This window comes from Berghia stephanieae, chromosome 3 (assembly GCF_034508935.2).
Source record: "Berghia stephanieae isolate SIO BIC M18660-M18661 chromosome 3, UCSD_Bste_1.3, whole genome shotgun sequence".
NCBI classification, from domain to species: Eukaryota; Metazoa; Mollusca; class Gastropoda; order Nudibranchia; family Aeolidiidae; genus Berghia; species Berghia stephanieae.
The window spans coordinates 17,078,673-17,096,081 of record NC_088362.1 but is presented as its reverse complement, the minus strand read 5'-3'; the positions used below and the strand labels follow the sequence as shown (position 1 = coordinate 17,096,081).

General features: G+C 37.0%; 1 protein-coding gene across 9 annotated transcripts in view; it reads right to left on the bottom strand.

The window, feature by feature from the left end:
• Positions 1-17,409, bottom strand: part of LOC144967272 (beta-1,3-galactosyl-O-glycosyl-glycoprotein beta-1,6-N-acetylglucosaminyltransferase-like) — an 81,875-nt gene that overhangs the window by 21,755 nt on the left and 42,711 nt on the right. For 4 of the 9 annotated variants that reach the window (XM_078904311.1, XM_078904310.1, XM_078904314.1 and 1 more), the window contains one exon: positions 13,235-13,311. The gene's annotated coding sequence lies outside the window, so the exon portion shown is untranslated. Of the gene's footprint in view, positions 1-300; positions 520-13,234; positions 13,312-14,727; positions 14,751-14,811; positions 14,938-17,409 lie in introns of those variants that run through there. The other 5 variants (XM_078904313.1, XM_078904315.1, XM_078904316.1 and 2 more) reach the window with 5 other exon arrangements.

Below are 17,409 nucleotides of genomic sequence, written 5' to 3'. Positions count from 1 at the left end.
TAAATAAACAAAACAAAAAAAAAAAACACCAAACAAAACAGAACAAAAACACCAAACAAACAAACAAACGAAGAACAAACACATACACACACACACGCACACACACACACACACACACACACAAAAAGAAAATTCAAAACATAAAAGATATTAACAAAAGGAAATGAAACCAAAAAAACAACAACATAATTTCCGTAATTTATTATTATCTAACCCTCTCTCCACATAAAATAAAAAAAAAACAAAACAAAAATGAACAGAAAAGATCTGAAAGAAAAAAACCCAAATCGGCTTACAAACCTTTAAAAAACCTCTTCTTACTAATGAAAACGGTTCATTATGATAATAATAAATATAATAATAACAGTAACTGTTTCCATGAATAAACTGACAAAACTGCAATCCTGTACTACGTAGATATATATTATCATACCGTTATAAAAGACCTCATCCATGTGAAATCGTTAAAAAAGCTACGCCCCAATGATAATAATAATAATAATATTAAAGCTTCACTTGATACAACCCACATGCATTTATATAATTTGCCGGCAAACTTCATTCTCGCGCCAGTTACATCAAATATTATGCGACCTGACCTATGACCTATCGCTTCAATCTGGTATTGTGTACGTAAAGAACACAACACCCCCCCACCACCACCACCACCACCCCCGCCTTTAAAAAAAAAAAAAAAAAAAAAAAAAAAAAAAAGAAAAAAAAAGAAGAAAAAAAAGAAAAAAAAAAAAAGAAAAAAAAGGGAGCATTAATATAGCGCAATATCAATTAAAAGTTCCCGAAGCGCTTTCCGAGCTGTCCCTTACCAACAGCGACGCGTAACGTGTAGTAACATGAGACATGACGGACGCCCTTTAGGGGGGGGGGGGGTTCGGATAGAGACAACGTAGTTAACGGTCAGGTACTCATTTTACACCTCAGTACGGTGAGAGAATGTGAGTGAAGAGTCTATTTCAAGGACTCATCTATGCGCCGCTCGGAACGGGTCTCGAACCCAGGACCTTCCTATCCGAAAGCGAATGTCATACCACAAGACCACATAGCCGCACAAGTGTCGAAAAGTAAACTTAATGTTTAAAACCATGGGGCAGCTTGGCTTCGAACTCCACTCCGAAAAGGAACGAATTCGAATTACCGCTGAGCTGTTGTGTGTGACGTGACCTTAAGCAAGTTACCTCGCCCTAGCTCAGTTTGGGGCGCTGCACTCTTCCCTTTTGTGATCTGAGCATTGTTCCCACACGGTGAACACGAAAGCCCGAGCAGAGATTGGAAACACACCTGGATTCCGGGAAACGCAAGCATGAAAACAAAAACAACAACAAAACAAATTTTAAAAAAAACACACAACCCCCCCCCCCCAAAAAAAAAAACAAAACAAACAATGTGGAAACAATCCCAACTAATTTTGTGTTGGTTGGGTGGGAAGTTTTTAAAAAAATCATATTAAATGTCGGGTAAGGGGCGCTATTGTAGCAAAATTGGCACATTTTAATCTATCATACAATCAAGGTTGGAATAAAAAACAAAAACGGGGCAATATTCATCATTGTTTAAATTTTCTTCCAAAATGTGACAACTCATGTATGACGTGACCGGCAAATTATTCCTAGAAAAAGACAATAGTTCGATGTCAGTAACCTCGTGAGATAAAATCAGATATGAATTTGCATGACATTCAAGGAAGCATGCAGGCGGATCTCAAAATGGCGTGTGTGCTTTCAAATCCTAAAAGAACGAACTGCAGACTCAAAACTCAATGAGTTCAATAATCAACCAATCAACTGCCATGCTGTGGAAAATCATGTATGCACAAATTTGGCCATACAACTTGTTTTTCAAATATCGAATGATTTAAAGGACTCTCATGTCAGCAAACCTCTCAAACCTGGGACTTCGCGAAGTCTAGCTGCGGCAAATACGTCACTAAAAGAAGAAAAGTCATTTCATTCAAAAAGATGCCAAATCTGTTTTACAAGCCCAAAACTCTAAAAGTTCAAACAACGGAACACTCTGATGTCAAAAAGCTACTTCTCCGCCTAAAACAAAATGACCAGAACATGCGTCATCGAATGGATACGAGGACGTGCCGGAATTGATGGAAGTGAAGAAGCGGACAAAGCAGCTAAACAAGGAAGCAAACATGAAACACATTGAAGAACCTGCAAACATTGAAGAGCAGCCCCCCCCCCCCCCTACCCATAAAAAAAATCGAAGACAAACACACAAAAACAAACAAACAAACAAACAAACAAAAACAACAAACAAAACAAACCATAATCAAGATATTTATAGAAACGTGGAATAAATCTCATTAAAAATACATGTAAAATTTTGCTGTGAGAGTACTATTATAGTGAAGAGAACAGGTTCTCATTTTAGACCCAGGACAAGGCACTGTCGACTCAAACACCATACATATTCCACTCAAAATTTGGCTTTGGACATACTGGCATGTGCTAGTATTGCCTAAATAAATAACAATGACACAATGTGCTCTAGACGACGTGCTCGCGCTATGCTATGGATAGAAAGAGATGCTGGCCCAGATACGCAGATTTCGCTACGAAACTCAATGGCAAAACCAATGATCTCCGGCGGGAGGACCGCGGAATTCGTTCCAGCCAGCATCGGATTCCAGCTATGATCTAGCTAGCTACTTCTACCCCGACAAAGAAGAAAACGTCTTTCATAGAGATGAGGTTGATTTTACACTACGTGTCCTCTGAAAACCCAAATTGTTATGGTCTCATTGTTGTAATGGAAATATTCTTAAATCAGCGTTAAATATTCTCCATTATAACAATGTAAAAACGGGACCATAATTGCGTCCGGTTATCAGACCTGCAAATGTGTGTACGTATATCTTCAACATTGTTATTATTATAATTACGTATCTTGAGTTATAACTCGCGAATGGTTTCATTTAATTGTGAATAGAATTACAAACAAACAAACAAACAAAACAAGAAACAAACAAACAGACTTTAAAAAAGAAACAAACAAACAAGCAAAACAACCCAATTATATTTCATAATTATTATATTATAGCAGCAGATATTGATTTTTAAAAAGTAAAAACGAATACGTAACTTCATAGCTCTCCCGCTTTCATCTCAACCCTCTGTTTCTCTCACTCTATCTCTATGCGTCTCTCTCCATCTGGTATCTCCCCTAAATCTCTCTCTCTCTCTCTCTCTCTCTCTCTCTCTCTCTCTCTCCCTCTCTCTCTGCGTTCAAATAAGATACCCAAACATATACAACACATATAATACATGCTTAAGAAATAAAATCAACAAAAAGGAAAACAAAACAACCCCCCTCCCCCAATAAATACATACGAAAACATAAAACAAAAATACAAAAGAAAAACATACAAACAAAACAAACGAAAAGTATCACAACAAAAAGAAAAGAAATAACAACAACAACAGCAACGAAACAAAAAAAAAAAAAAGAATCCATAAAAGGGTATGCATTAGAATAAAAGCGTTGTTGTTGCATTTGTTTTTTTTCTTTCTTGCTGACCTTTTCAAATCAAGACCCAGCTACAACCTGCTCAAAAGATCGACTAGCTGTTGCAATTGTTTTTGCAGCCGTTGCTACCCCTTACTGTTGCTGTTGTTAATATCAAATTGATTGTTAACCAGTAAACCGGTTAACCGACGTACAATGAAAAAAAACAACAACTCGGATTTAACAATTTGGCCAGAAAATTCGTCCTTCAAAAAATATTGATCGATTTGAAATGACCCTCATCTTGACAAAAAGCTTTGTGAAGTCCCAGGTTTGAGAGTTTTTGCCAAGGTGAGGGCCATTTAAATCGACTGATATTTGAAGGACGAGTTTTCTGGCCAAAGTTTTAAATACGTGTTTTTTGTTATTTTTTCAGAGAACGACAGTTAACTGGTTAACGAAGTATATATTATTTTGACGGTTGCCTATGATTTGGTCCATTGATTTCAAAGTTTTTTTGTGTTTTTTGTTGTTGTCTTTTTTGTTGCTTTCTAACAATGCTTTAACTTCAAGCTGCGTCCTTCCTAATCCTACGCACTAGTGCCGCGCTGAGGACCGGACCGAGGACCGGTCCCACGGTCTTTTAGCTGTGAACCGTGGTCCAGTCCCAAAGAGGAAGACCGCCGGCGGTCCTCACTTCTTATCACCTTTCAACGGTCTCGCGCCATACTACTTCCCCAGCGATTCGTTGCCTCGGTCCTTTGCCTATCTTCCACCAATCACCACCCATCCCACTTAATTAATCGCACCCACCCCCCTTTGCCATACACTAAACGACACAGACGACCATAGAGACAGACGACCACCTCCCTCCACTCCGCAAACCGCCCTTTCGTGTGTGAGATGGGGGGAACAGGAGGCGCACGCCTTGGACGATTCCATTATACGGGGTAAATTTCAAAATTTACTACACCATAATGATCGCAATGACAATGATCTATGATGAAGGCATGACCCCTCTTCTCTAATGGGTTATTGTTTGAAATGTATGTGACTACTAAAGATGTGTGTGTGTGTGTGTGTGTGTGTGTGTGTGTGTGTCGAACCTAGCAAGTTGCAAGTCTGATTTTTTTGTTTTCTTTTGTCCATCTCTTGTCGCCACTCCTTTCTATCGCATTGTTGTCATTTAAAATAATACAATAATATTAAAATTTCGTTTGGTGTTTTAACTAATCAAGTAATATGAGTTTCATTAGTTTCTTCCGTCCAAAAAAAACAGTTATAACGTCTGTATTTTTAAAAGGTCCAATAGAATATTTGGGGACCCCGATAGCTCAGTTGATAGAGCACTCTCTTTATACGCAAAGGGCCAGAGATCGATCCCGGGTGCAGTCGATTTTTTTCTGAATCCCTGTCTACTCAGCAATGAATGGGTAGCTGAGTTTGTTAGATCTGGCGAAAAGTCACCATCGACCCCTCTTATCACCTCATCCACCCCCTCTTATTATAACTTCACGTCTCTCTCTTACTCTTCAATGCTCGCTGCCCTCTAATGTGTGTGTGTGTGGGGTTGGGGGGAGGGGGGGGGGGTAGGAGTTGCGTGTGTGTATCAACGCCACGAACAACTCGATCAACGCCTTGGGCGATGCCATTATCTCCGTTAATGGGGATAAATTTCAAATTTTATTAAATTATCGAAGTAACAATGAAGTACGGTGAGCAAATAAAGAAGGCATCACCCCTCTTCTCTAATTAGGTTACAATTTGAAATGAGTGTGACTACTCCGTGTGTTTTACTCCTGTAGGCCACGGTTTTCATCGTGTAGCGGTCTTTAACGGTTCAAGAATGAACGGACCGGAGACCGGTCCTTGCGGTCTTCATTTCCCAAGGACCGTAGGACCGTGGTCCTTAAGCTTGCCAAGGACCGCCCCGCACTACTACGCACATACCTACAAAGATTTACGTCAAGCTGCGTCCTATTCCTAAACACATACCAACAAGATTTACGTCAAGCTGCGTCCTAATCCTACACACATACCTACAAAGATTTACGTCAAGCTGCGTCCTAATCCTACACACATACCTACAAAGATTTACGTCAGCCTGCGTCCTAATCCTACGCACATACCTACAAGATTTACGTCAAGCTGGTGTCCTAATCCTACACACATACCTACAAGATTTACGTCAAGCTGCGTCCTAATTCTAAACACATACCTACAAGATTTACGTCAAGCTGCGTCCTTCCTAATCCTACACACATGCCTACAAGATTTACGTCAAGTTGCGTCCTAATCCTACACACATACCTACAAAGATTTACGTCAAGCTGCGTCCTAATCCTACGCACATACCTACAAGATTTACGTCAAGCTGCGTCCTCATCCTACACACATACCTACAAGATTTACGTCAAGCTCCGTCCTCATCCTCTAACACACCTACAAGATTTACTTCAAGCTCCGTCCTAATCCTACACACATACCTACAAGATTTACGCCAAGCTGCGTCCTAACCCTACACACATACCTACAAGATTTACGTCAAGCTGCGTCCTAATCCTACACACATACCTACAAGATTTACGTCTAACTGTACGTGTCTTAACAATATTAATGGATATCATTATCTTCGCACATACATTGGTGATCCATCGTTTCTATAAGGCATCACGCCAGAGTGAACCCGGCACTTATCTATATCGATGCTATGCATTTAGGTAAAAAAATATCATAACATCCGCCAGCCGGATATAATGTACGAACACACACGTCTATGTGTAACCTTGAACGTTTATAGTCTTGCAAATGCAAACGGTGATAATCTTGCTCAAAATCCATAATATGGAAGGAACGAAATTGGCGTCGCTCAGCTATTTGTTATTGTTTTTAGACAGCCATTTTTGTGAATAGTTCTCAATAAATTTTTATCAACAAGTGTATAAACGTTCAAGATTACACATAGACTTGTGTGTTGGTAAAAGAGCGTAGGCGTTAAGAATGCAGCAAAATAATTATCTACTATTTTAACATTGTTGTAATGGGCAATATTTTGCGTCATTTTTTGAGATTTCCATTACAACAATGAGCCCATAAGGAATGGGGTTATCAGACTTGCAAATAAGTGGACGTCGACCCTCATCCTTTCAAAAAAGGAGGATTAAAAAAAAAAATTTTCTCCAACCTGGAGCTTTTCATGTTTAAGAGCTTTTTGTTTGTTTGTTTATTGGCTTTTTTTTGGGGTTTTGTTTTTACCAATATGAGGGCCATTTTAATCCATAAAAGTGAGTGGAGCAGGCACTTATGTTGATAACAACCTGAAATGAAGTGAGTAGGAAAGTGCCAGAATAGAAGAGAATAGAGAATAAAAAATTCGCGGCGCCGATGGGGGCTCGAACCCGCGACTTTACTGGTACGATCGTGGATAGCTAGTAGAGTCAGGCTCTCCCCGGCCAGGCGGAGTTGTCGTACCAGTAAGGTTACGGTTCGAGCCCCCGCAACATTTTTATTCATTATTGTCTTCGGTCATTTTAATCGATCGATATTTGAAGGACGAGTTTTCTGGCCAAATTTTTAAACACGAGTTTTTTCGAGTGTACGGCAGTAAGGTTAACAATCAATTTGATATTAACAACAAATAGGGAAGACTGGAATAACCCAGGCGTCAGCCGCAGTGAAGCACCGCAAATTGAGCTAGGGCGATATGACTTGCTCACGGCCAAACAGCGCAGCGGCGAGTGATCGAACTCGGTACCTGTCGGGTACGAAGCAAAGACCGTACTGCTGAGCCACGCTGTAAAAACGACAGCTGTTGATTGACGCGTTTGGTCATGAAGTTATGTCAGAGACAGTTTCCGACTGAAATAGGGTTCAATAGTCGTGACGTCACTTCCCTCGTTATGACGCATAGTAACTTTGTAACTTTACTGGTTCTAAACTATTGGAACAATGGCGGACGCCCTTATGAAATACTTCTCCGACGAGCATAAAAGTGTATTCAGAGGAGAAAAAAACATATAAATCTGATCATGTTTTGACTTTTATACATTCTGATCGCATGACATGTGAAAAAGTTCTAGCCAGCATGACGAATAAAAAGAACCGATTTTCTTTGTTTAGAACCAAGCTGCTCTTTGTTGGGCGGAAGTGACATCACACTTTTGAATCCTATTATGACTCAATCAAGACGTCTCTCATAATACTAATAAATCATTCAATCCGAGGGTGTCAAGCTCGTATCTGCCTAATGGCTACTTACAATTGTACCAGACAGGACGCGAGAATATTGACAGTACCTTGGACATACTATTATTATCATTACCTCATCGGCAACTCGACATGGCCGCGTTCCTAAAATCATGGTGGCGGGGTCATCGAATTATGTAATAGGGAGTTTCGATAGCTCAGTTGGTAGAACACTCTCTACACATGAAAAGCTGACCGAGATCGATCCAATGTGAAGTTGAGAAATATTTTTTATGACCCCTCCCCCTGTCCACTCAGTAGTGATAGGGTAGCTTAGTTTGTTAGATCTGGCGGAAAGTGCTCTGCATCAGACTAGTGTCCTATCCAAAGGATAGAAAGCAATTTTGCTATTTTCCGTTTCACGATATATATATATATATATATATATATATATATATATATATATATATATATATATATATATATATATATATTTACTGGGACAAACCCTGGCTCCATAGTTGAAAACATCAAGCAGATAAATTGAAGCTATAGGCAAGAGTTATTGATTAACTCTCTAAGGACTAATGTTATAAAGATATATTAACCATTGAGTGACTTAAAGAAAAGAGGATTTGGAGAATCGTTGGAATAAAATAGTCACATAATTTTTTTTTTTTTTTTTAAAAGTAGGGGTATTATTATTATTATTATTATTATTATTATTATTATTATTATTATTATTATTATTATTATTATTATTATTATTATTATTATTATTATTATTATTATTATTATGATTATTATTATATTAAAAATGTTAGTTGAGGCTTCTTCTTCGAAAACAAGAAATTCAATAGCAACTTCCTGTCTCTGACGGATATTCGTGGGTGGCAACCATTTTGAACTGCCAAAACTTTGTCAATATTTGTCAGAATTGCAATTTTCAACTTTTGGTTCAAAGAGTACACGTATAAGTTCAATTTTGAGCTAAATATGACGTCAAATGAAAAAGAAATTAACTCAGTAGGACATTGTCCAATACTTTTTGACTTACCTTCGTACAGAGGTTGCAGTGATATGACTGTTATAAAGGACTCGGGGATCAATTTTGATGATAAACTGTATTTTGATGAACATTTATGCGATTGTATAAAAACAGCAAACAAGCTTGTGCGAAATACACCCAGAGACTTAAGTTATCTTGATTTTTAAAAAAAAATGTTTGTCCAACTTTATAATTTTCTGCCATAAGATCTTGTGTCTGGAGTATGGAAATAATAATATTTGGAGCCCATTGTTTTCAGTCTGTTTACATTGAGAACGTACAAAGATGCACTACTAGACATTTTCCTGACATTCGACATCTATCTTATTTAGAAATATTAAAGTATCTAAATTTGCTTTCACTAAAACATCGTAGAATAAGAGGTGATCTTATTCATACTCGTGCACGGTTCTTACAAGATAGATTATAATGATTTAAAAAATGATTCACATGTTGCAAACACTAGGGGAGATAAGTTTAAAATAATTGTTGAAAGATGTAATTCTTATTGTCGGAAAATTACCCTAATTCAAAGAACGGTGGCAATTGGATTCAGTAGTCCGATGTCACGCCGCCCGGCAACGGCGGCCATCTTGGTTCTAAACAAAGAAATCATTATTTTTAATTCTTCATGCTGGCTAGAACTTTTCATATATCTTGTGATCAGAATGTGTAAAAGTCAAAACATGATCAAATTTATGTTTTTTTCCCCTCTGGATACGCTTTTATGCTCGCCGGAGAAATATTTCATACGGCGTCCGCCATTGTTCCGATAGTTTAGAGCCAGTGTTACTAAGTTACCATGCGTCAATAGGAAGGAAGTGACGTTACGACTGTTGAAGAGTATTTGGAATAATCTTAAGTTTCAGACAAATAATTCTAATTCAATTAATATTTCTAAGAATGCCATTGATAAAGTGCTTATCAACACACAATATTAAATGCTTTCGATGAATAATGTGACATGACATTGGATATCATTTGTATTTTATATTATAATCAATCGAAACTCTTGAATGTATAAAGGTGGATATGTCAAATGAATGTAAATAGCGAAAATTGTACGACAGATCTTGACTATGATACCTATAATTTGTATATAAGATATTTTATAATTTGAATTATTGATTCTAGACGGGGGGTCTAAACTCAAAATTGTCGAATTAATAATGAATGTTTGTTCTATCTTTGAAAAATGCATGAAATTTTCAAAGAGAATTTAAATGCTTATTTAAATCCTATTAGCTCTTAAACCATAGGATACGATACGACAAGGTATTCACACGATAAAGTGTTACGGTATTTCAACCAGCAAAGTTGTGTTGACGCATTGATCCGTTGCGTTGTAAAGTTTTAAAAAGGTCGTCGTGATTTGTTTTAAGAGATCGTTTTAAACCCATTCTTCCAGGGTCGTTGCCACGAGTAATTGGCTGTGTTGGTGGCAACCACAATCATAACAATATTGGATCTGATAAATATAATATCGTTCTAGGTATGCTAAAAAGCGTCATTCTTATACTATTGACGTTTTCAAATGTCTGTAGACAGAACAGTGTTATGTAAGAGTAGAGAGACTATGTTGTTGCTGACATTTTAAAACATTATTATCTTGCCATCATTAGGTCAGATTCTTTACCAGTAGATACATTTGGTATTAAAAAGAACACTTGTTCTGAGTTTGAGCTTTTATATAGCGCAATATCCACTAAACGCGCTCAAAGCGCTTTACAAAGGGTCCCTGACCAACAGCAACACGTAACATGTAGAACGACACATGACGCCTGCTAGACGATATCACAATTTTTTTCGACAGAAACAACGCTGTTGACGGTCAGGTACTCATTTTACACCTGAATACGGTGAGAGAATGTGAATAAAGAGCCTTTTCCAAGGACTCAACTATGCGCCGAGCGAGGCTCGAACTCAGGACCTTCCGATCCGAAAGCGAGTGTCATACCACAAGACCATTTAGCCGCAAAAAGAATACTTAGACTTGTCCATGGCAGATAGAAACTTTTGACTTGTAAATTGCTTATCATCATAATGTATTATGGTCGACGTATTTGCAGGTCTGATAGCCGGACGTAACAATAGGCTCGTTTTAACATTGTTGTAACGTTGAATAGTTTGCGTTCGTTTCCAATACAGCAATGAAACCAAAACATTGTGGCCTTTTAGACCTGCAAAAGGAGCAGGCACCGGTACAAGATAAAGATCTGAACATCTGTGTATGAAAGGTGCGGCTATGTGGTATGACACTTACTTTCGGATAGGAAGGTCTTGGGTTCGAGCCTCGTTCGGCGAATAGTTGAGTCCTTGGAGAAGGCTCTTTACTCATATTCTCTCACCGTACTCAGGTGTAAAATGAGTACCTGCCATTAACAGCGTTAACTCTGTCCGAAAAAATGGTAATATCGCCTAACATGCGTCATGTCTCGTCCTACACTGTTGGCCAGGAACCCCTTGTAAAGCGCTTTGATCACGTTTAGCTCATTTTAAAAAAAAATCTCAAAAAGGTGCCAGACTAAGCAAGAAAAAAAAATACAAGAAAAAAAAATCATCGATTGTTTATTTTGTTCTTGTATTTTTCTTTCTTGCGTTGTCTGGTACCTTTCATACACACTTGTTGAGATCTTTGTCGATTACGGGAAGAACAGTTTCTCGGAAATCTATCACTAAATGTCATGGAAACGTTACCGTTACATGCAACAGGATATAAACATGAAGAGGGTTAGATAAACGGATAGAGCAAACAATAATTGAATAATATTATATTTTCCCCCCTTCATATCGTTTATCTGCGATAATATAATCAACACACTATTGAGCTTTGAACTAATAATTTTTGATGACGGTCGACATATATACTTTAACGTATGGTGTAATAGCACATTCATTCTTCTCAAAACGCTAGTATAAATTTTGTTATCCACGGTCTCAATAAAAGTTGGAGATTAGATGCATAAATTTGAAATTCATAATCATAAGGGCAAAAATATAATATTATGCTTTATTGAGGACAATTGACATGAATAATTTAAGAAATGTGAGCTAAAATCTGACATTGTAGAACGGATGTTCATGTTAGAGAGTTTTTTTTTTTTTAGCAAGATAAGGGTCCCCTTAAATTGATCGATATTTGGGCTCGGTTGTACAATAAATGGTCTCTGCTTAATCTTTTATAGCTCTTAACGTTTACACAATCGGAGTTTAGTTTATAAAAAACAAACAAACAAAAAACAAAACAAAACAAAACAAAAACTGCACACGCCCCATACAATAATTAGTACAACTTAAGAAAATAAGAGCTAGAATAAGAACCGACACACCCTCTATCTTAATAGTATAATTTGTCAGTGACTACACACACACACACACACACACACACACACACACACACACACACGCACACAATTTTACAAATGTTTGCCTATATTATTATGACAATCTAATATAAATATAAATGTATTCTGTGTTTACTTGATAAAGGCCAAGGGCCGAAACGTCGTTTGTTTTTTGTTGTTCATTTATGAGTCAGATTTACTCCCTTCATCTTTATCTCAACAAATAGCCTCCTTATTCTATCCAGTCTTGTGAGTGATAACGCCATTATTACTGGGGACGCGAGAATATTACACCTCTCCCTCCCATAATTAGCACTTGCATTGCGGTTATGTAAAACATCGAAAACAAGTCGTATGTAATGCTAATCAACGCATATGTTTTTTTTTTTTTGTTTTTTTAATATTTTTTTTTTTATTTTAACGAAATTAGTCACCATTATCAGTTGAACCGAAACACGGTTTCAACACTCTCGAATTCCTATTAACAATGGCGTTACCACAAATCGTTGTTTAGCCAAGTAGAAGCAAGCAGTTTTTTACGGTATAGAAACCCAGATAAATTCAACTCCCATTATAACAAATGGCTCCAAAATGGACGGTATATTATAATTATGTGAAAAGAATCAGAAAATTGTGACCCACCGTTTAAAAACAGTAATATGTCCGGATGAAATCGGTGTAGAAAATAAATTTAATTTATAGCCAAAACACAAATAAATATGAACCTTGGGCTTTTTCTCTTCGTTATGGCAGAGAATGAATACAATGTCTGACATTGTCAAAAGGTCAAAGTTAATTTATTATCATTCTAGTTCGAAAGTTACTGTTTGAGGTCCGATTCACCCCAATGTAATACCGTTCGGAGACGATGGGTCAGAATTAAGAATAAATTTAGCCAACCTACTTATTATTCAGACGGAGAAATACAAAGAATTAAAAAAAAAAAGAAAAAAAAAAGACAAACCAAAGTGTCCCCCTCAAAAAACAACAAACAACAAACAAACAACACCAAAAAAAAAAAAACAACCAAACAACACACCAAAAAAAAAAAAAACAAAGCAAAAAAAAACAAAACAACAAAAAAAAAAAAAAAAAAACCCAAAAAAACAAACAAACCAACAAAACAAAAACAAAACAAAACAAGCACCGCACATATATCTAGATAGTTGCTGTTCTGCAAACTCACCTTACAATATTTTATTATTCCAAAATTTATCCACAAAGAATGAGATCTAAAACATTTTCCATATCAAATTTCGTCTCCTGAAAAAAAAAAAGAGAGAAAGTTTCTTTTAGATATGATTAAAATTACATCCAGGAGAGTTTCCCTTCGCGGGCTACTTCTGAACAAACACACACACAAACACACACACACATACATACACACATATATATATATATATACACATATATATACAGACAGACACACACACACACACACACACACACACAGAAAGAGAGAGAGAGAGAGAGAGAGAGGGAGAGAGAGAGAGAGAGAGAGAGAGAGAGAGAGAGAGAGAGAGAGAGAGAGTAAATTCAATTTGTCACATGCTTCAAAGAAAATCATTGGAAAGCAATGCTGTTTGTTTTTTTTGTTTTGTTTTTGTTTTTTTCTTCTTTTCCTTTATTCCCTTTCTGAGAAATTAAAATGATTTTTCGCGATACTCTCGTGTCATATTAACCGCCATAAAAAACTCAATACGATATTATGAAACCGGCTTAATTCACAGATCATCTGATGACGTACTATTATTGATTATGATCTATTATTGATGCTAGGTGTTTAAGTAAAATACTCACAACATCCGCCAGCCGGATATAACATACAAACAAACAAAACTGTGTGCAGCCAATAACGTTTATAGTCTGATTGAGATAATAATTTTGTGGAAATTAATCGTTAAAACGATATATTATAACAAACAGCCAAGTGGTGTCAACTTCGTTCCGTCTAAGAATGAGAAATTTAAATGAGGGATGGCGACACTCTCGTGTCGTTCAAATTTCCATGAAGATAAAGTCAAGACGAAATGACATGGACTTCGTTTATAGGAAGATCAGCAAATGGGCATTATTATATTATGATAGAATGCAGTGCAACCGGTTGAGCAACCAATCTTTAGTTAAAGATTAGGACAAGATGTACCTACATGTACATGCGACTTTTCTGTACTATTGAACTCCCCACTTCCAGCGTGATTAAACATCATAATATTAGGGGAAAGCGTTTATTTTGAATAAAAACCGATATTGTCCCTTACTCGTGTCCCACAAAGTGCTATTATGTTGTGGGTAGTTGTTATTATTATTTTCAATTATTGTTGTTGTTGTTGTTATTATTATTATTATTATTATTATTATTATTATTATTATTATTATTATTATTATTATTATTATTATTATTATTATTATTATCATTATTATTTTTGTTATTATTATTATTATTATTATTATTATTATTATTATTATTATTATTATTATTATTATTATTATTATTATTATTATTAATTATTATGATGATGATGATGATGATGATGATGATGATGATGATGATGATGATGATGATGATGATGTTGATGACGACGACGACGATAATGATGACCGCGATAATTATAATGATATCACGAATGACAACAATAAGTATCAAAACAATGGAAACAATAATGATGATTATAATACATCAATAATAACATTCAGACGCTAAGAAAACAACTGAAAACACTGTCATTCAGGGGAAACAGACGAATATCCAATAAATCTCACACTAACTCATGCAGCATACAGAAAGAAGCCCAAGAGACGAAACAATAAGTCATATTGAAATGATCTGACTCAATCCCGTGTTATAATAATAATAATAGTAATAATAATGTAATAAGGTGATGTTATTTGAACAAAGTGATGAACAAAATAGCTGAGTGATGTCTCCGCCCCTTCCTTGCGATTAGTGGAAATTTCCGGTTTTCAGAGATGATGAACCAAAACCACGACATATTTTTGACTTCCTTTAATCTCTCTCTCTCTCTCTCTCTCTCTCTCTCTCTCTCTCTCTCTCTCTCTCCCCTCTCTCTCACTCTCTCTAGATAGTTATTCTTATGTACATCTTCATCATCATCATCATCATCATCATCATCATCATCATCATCATCATCATCATCATCATCATCATCACCATCATCATTACCATCGTCATCATCATCATTATCACCAACACCATCATTATCATCATCATCATCATCATCATCAACATAATCTTCATCATCATCATCATCATCATCATCATCATCATCATCATCATCATCATCATCATCATCAATACCATTACCCCAGCACCGCCTCCGCTTCCGTCTTCTTCTTCTTCTTCTTCTTCTTCTTCTTCTTCTTCTTCTTCTTCTTCCGCTCCCCCTCTTCATCCTCCTCCCCTTCCTCCTTCTCCTGCTCCCCCTCCACGTCCTTCTTCTTCTTCTTCTTCTTCTTCTTCTTCTTCTTCTTCTTCTTCTTCTTCTTCTTCTTCTTCTTCTTCTTCTTCTCTCTCTCTCTCTCTCTCTCTCTCTTATATATATATATATATATATATATATATATATATATATATATATATATCTTCTTTAAAAGAAGATATAAAAGCTTTATCACTAGCGATCCTATGTCCAGGTTAATCTTCTAAAAGCCCACTGGCTTCCAATTACACATGGAAGAAGAAGAAAATCGATGCGAGCAGGATCAGGCCATGTGAGATGTAAAACTTCTAATTTTAACCTTAATTTTGGTCATCTATTATTTAATATTGCATTAGTTTCTATTTTATCGAGAATTTTCGACACAGACAACGGTGTTACAGATTTGTAAAAAAAGACAAAATAAGAACTTGAGCTTTTTTATAGTGCAATATCCACTAAACGTGCCCAGAGCGATATACAAGTGGTCTCTAGCCAACAACAACAAATAACATGTAAGACGATACATGACGCCTGTAAGGCGAAATTGAAACTTTTCTGACAGAGACATTTCTGTTAACGGCCAGGTACTCATTGTACACCTGAGGACGGTGAGATAATGTGAGTAAAGAGGCTTTTCCAAGGAGTCAACTATGCACCGCTCGGGACTCGAGCCCAGGACCTTCCGATCCAAAGGGCGAGTGTTATACCACTAGGTCACATAGGCGCGCATTAGGTATACGTTTTGCACCTGAATTCGGTGGGGAAATATTAATAAAGAAAGAGCTTTTGCAAGGACTCAACAACGGGACGCGAACCTAGGACCTGCCAGTTTGAAAGAAAGTGTAATACCACAAGATCACAGAGGCCGAAAACAAACAAACTCGACTTCATCCGGGATTGATCTAGGTCCCTGTGTGTGAGAAGCGAATGCTCTACCGACTGAGCTATTGGGTCATCGAATAATTCTAACTAATTAATCAATGGAACGTAGACAGACTATACCTCATCTTATTGGTATTTGATTTGGTTCTCAGACATTTACAATGGCTGTTTGCTTTCTTATATACGTATAATACACTGGTATTAATAAGTGTTTGACAAACATACTTGGTAGGGTACCTTGAAGGGTAGTTAGAATATATGTATGTATGTATATATAATACACACACACACACACACACACACACACAATCTCTCTTATGGTACACTCTCCATCTCTCTCTCTCTCTCTCTCTCTCTCTCTCTCTCTCTCTCTCTCCATCGCGTCCAACTTCCCCTTCCTCCCAATCTCATTGTTCATGTGTGCACTTCAGGCTTCAACTACTCTCGTATCTCTCTCTCTCTCTATCTCTCACTCTCTCTTTCTCACTCACTCACTCTCTCTCTCTCTCTCTCTCTCTCTCTCTCTCTCTCTTTTCCTTACAGCCAAGTCTCAACTTTCTACTCTTTTGTTCGTTTTTAACCAGTTAACTGCCGTACTTTGTAAAAATTTGTATTAACATTTTGGCCAGAAAACTCGTCCTTCAAATATCCACCGATTTAAATGACACTCATATTTATACTCTCAAACCTGGGACTTCGCGTGGTTTTCCTACGGTTTATCAATTAAATCTAATCATATCATGTTTATTTTCTTGACAAATTTCTTTTCTCTTTTTTGTCAACCAGTCACACACACACACACACACAAACACACACACACACACACACACGCACGCCATATATATGTATAAGTATACAGCGTGGCTCAGCGGTACGGTCTTTGCTTCGTACCCAAAAGGTACCGAGTTCGATCAACCGCCGCGCCACAGATAAATGAGAGCTCTTGTCTGTGCGCCGCAATGTGTGACATTGAGCAAGTCACCTTGCCCTAGCTCACTTTGCGGCGCTGCACTGCGGCTGACGCCTGGGTTATTCCAGT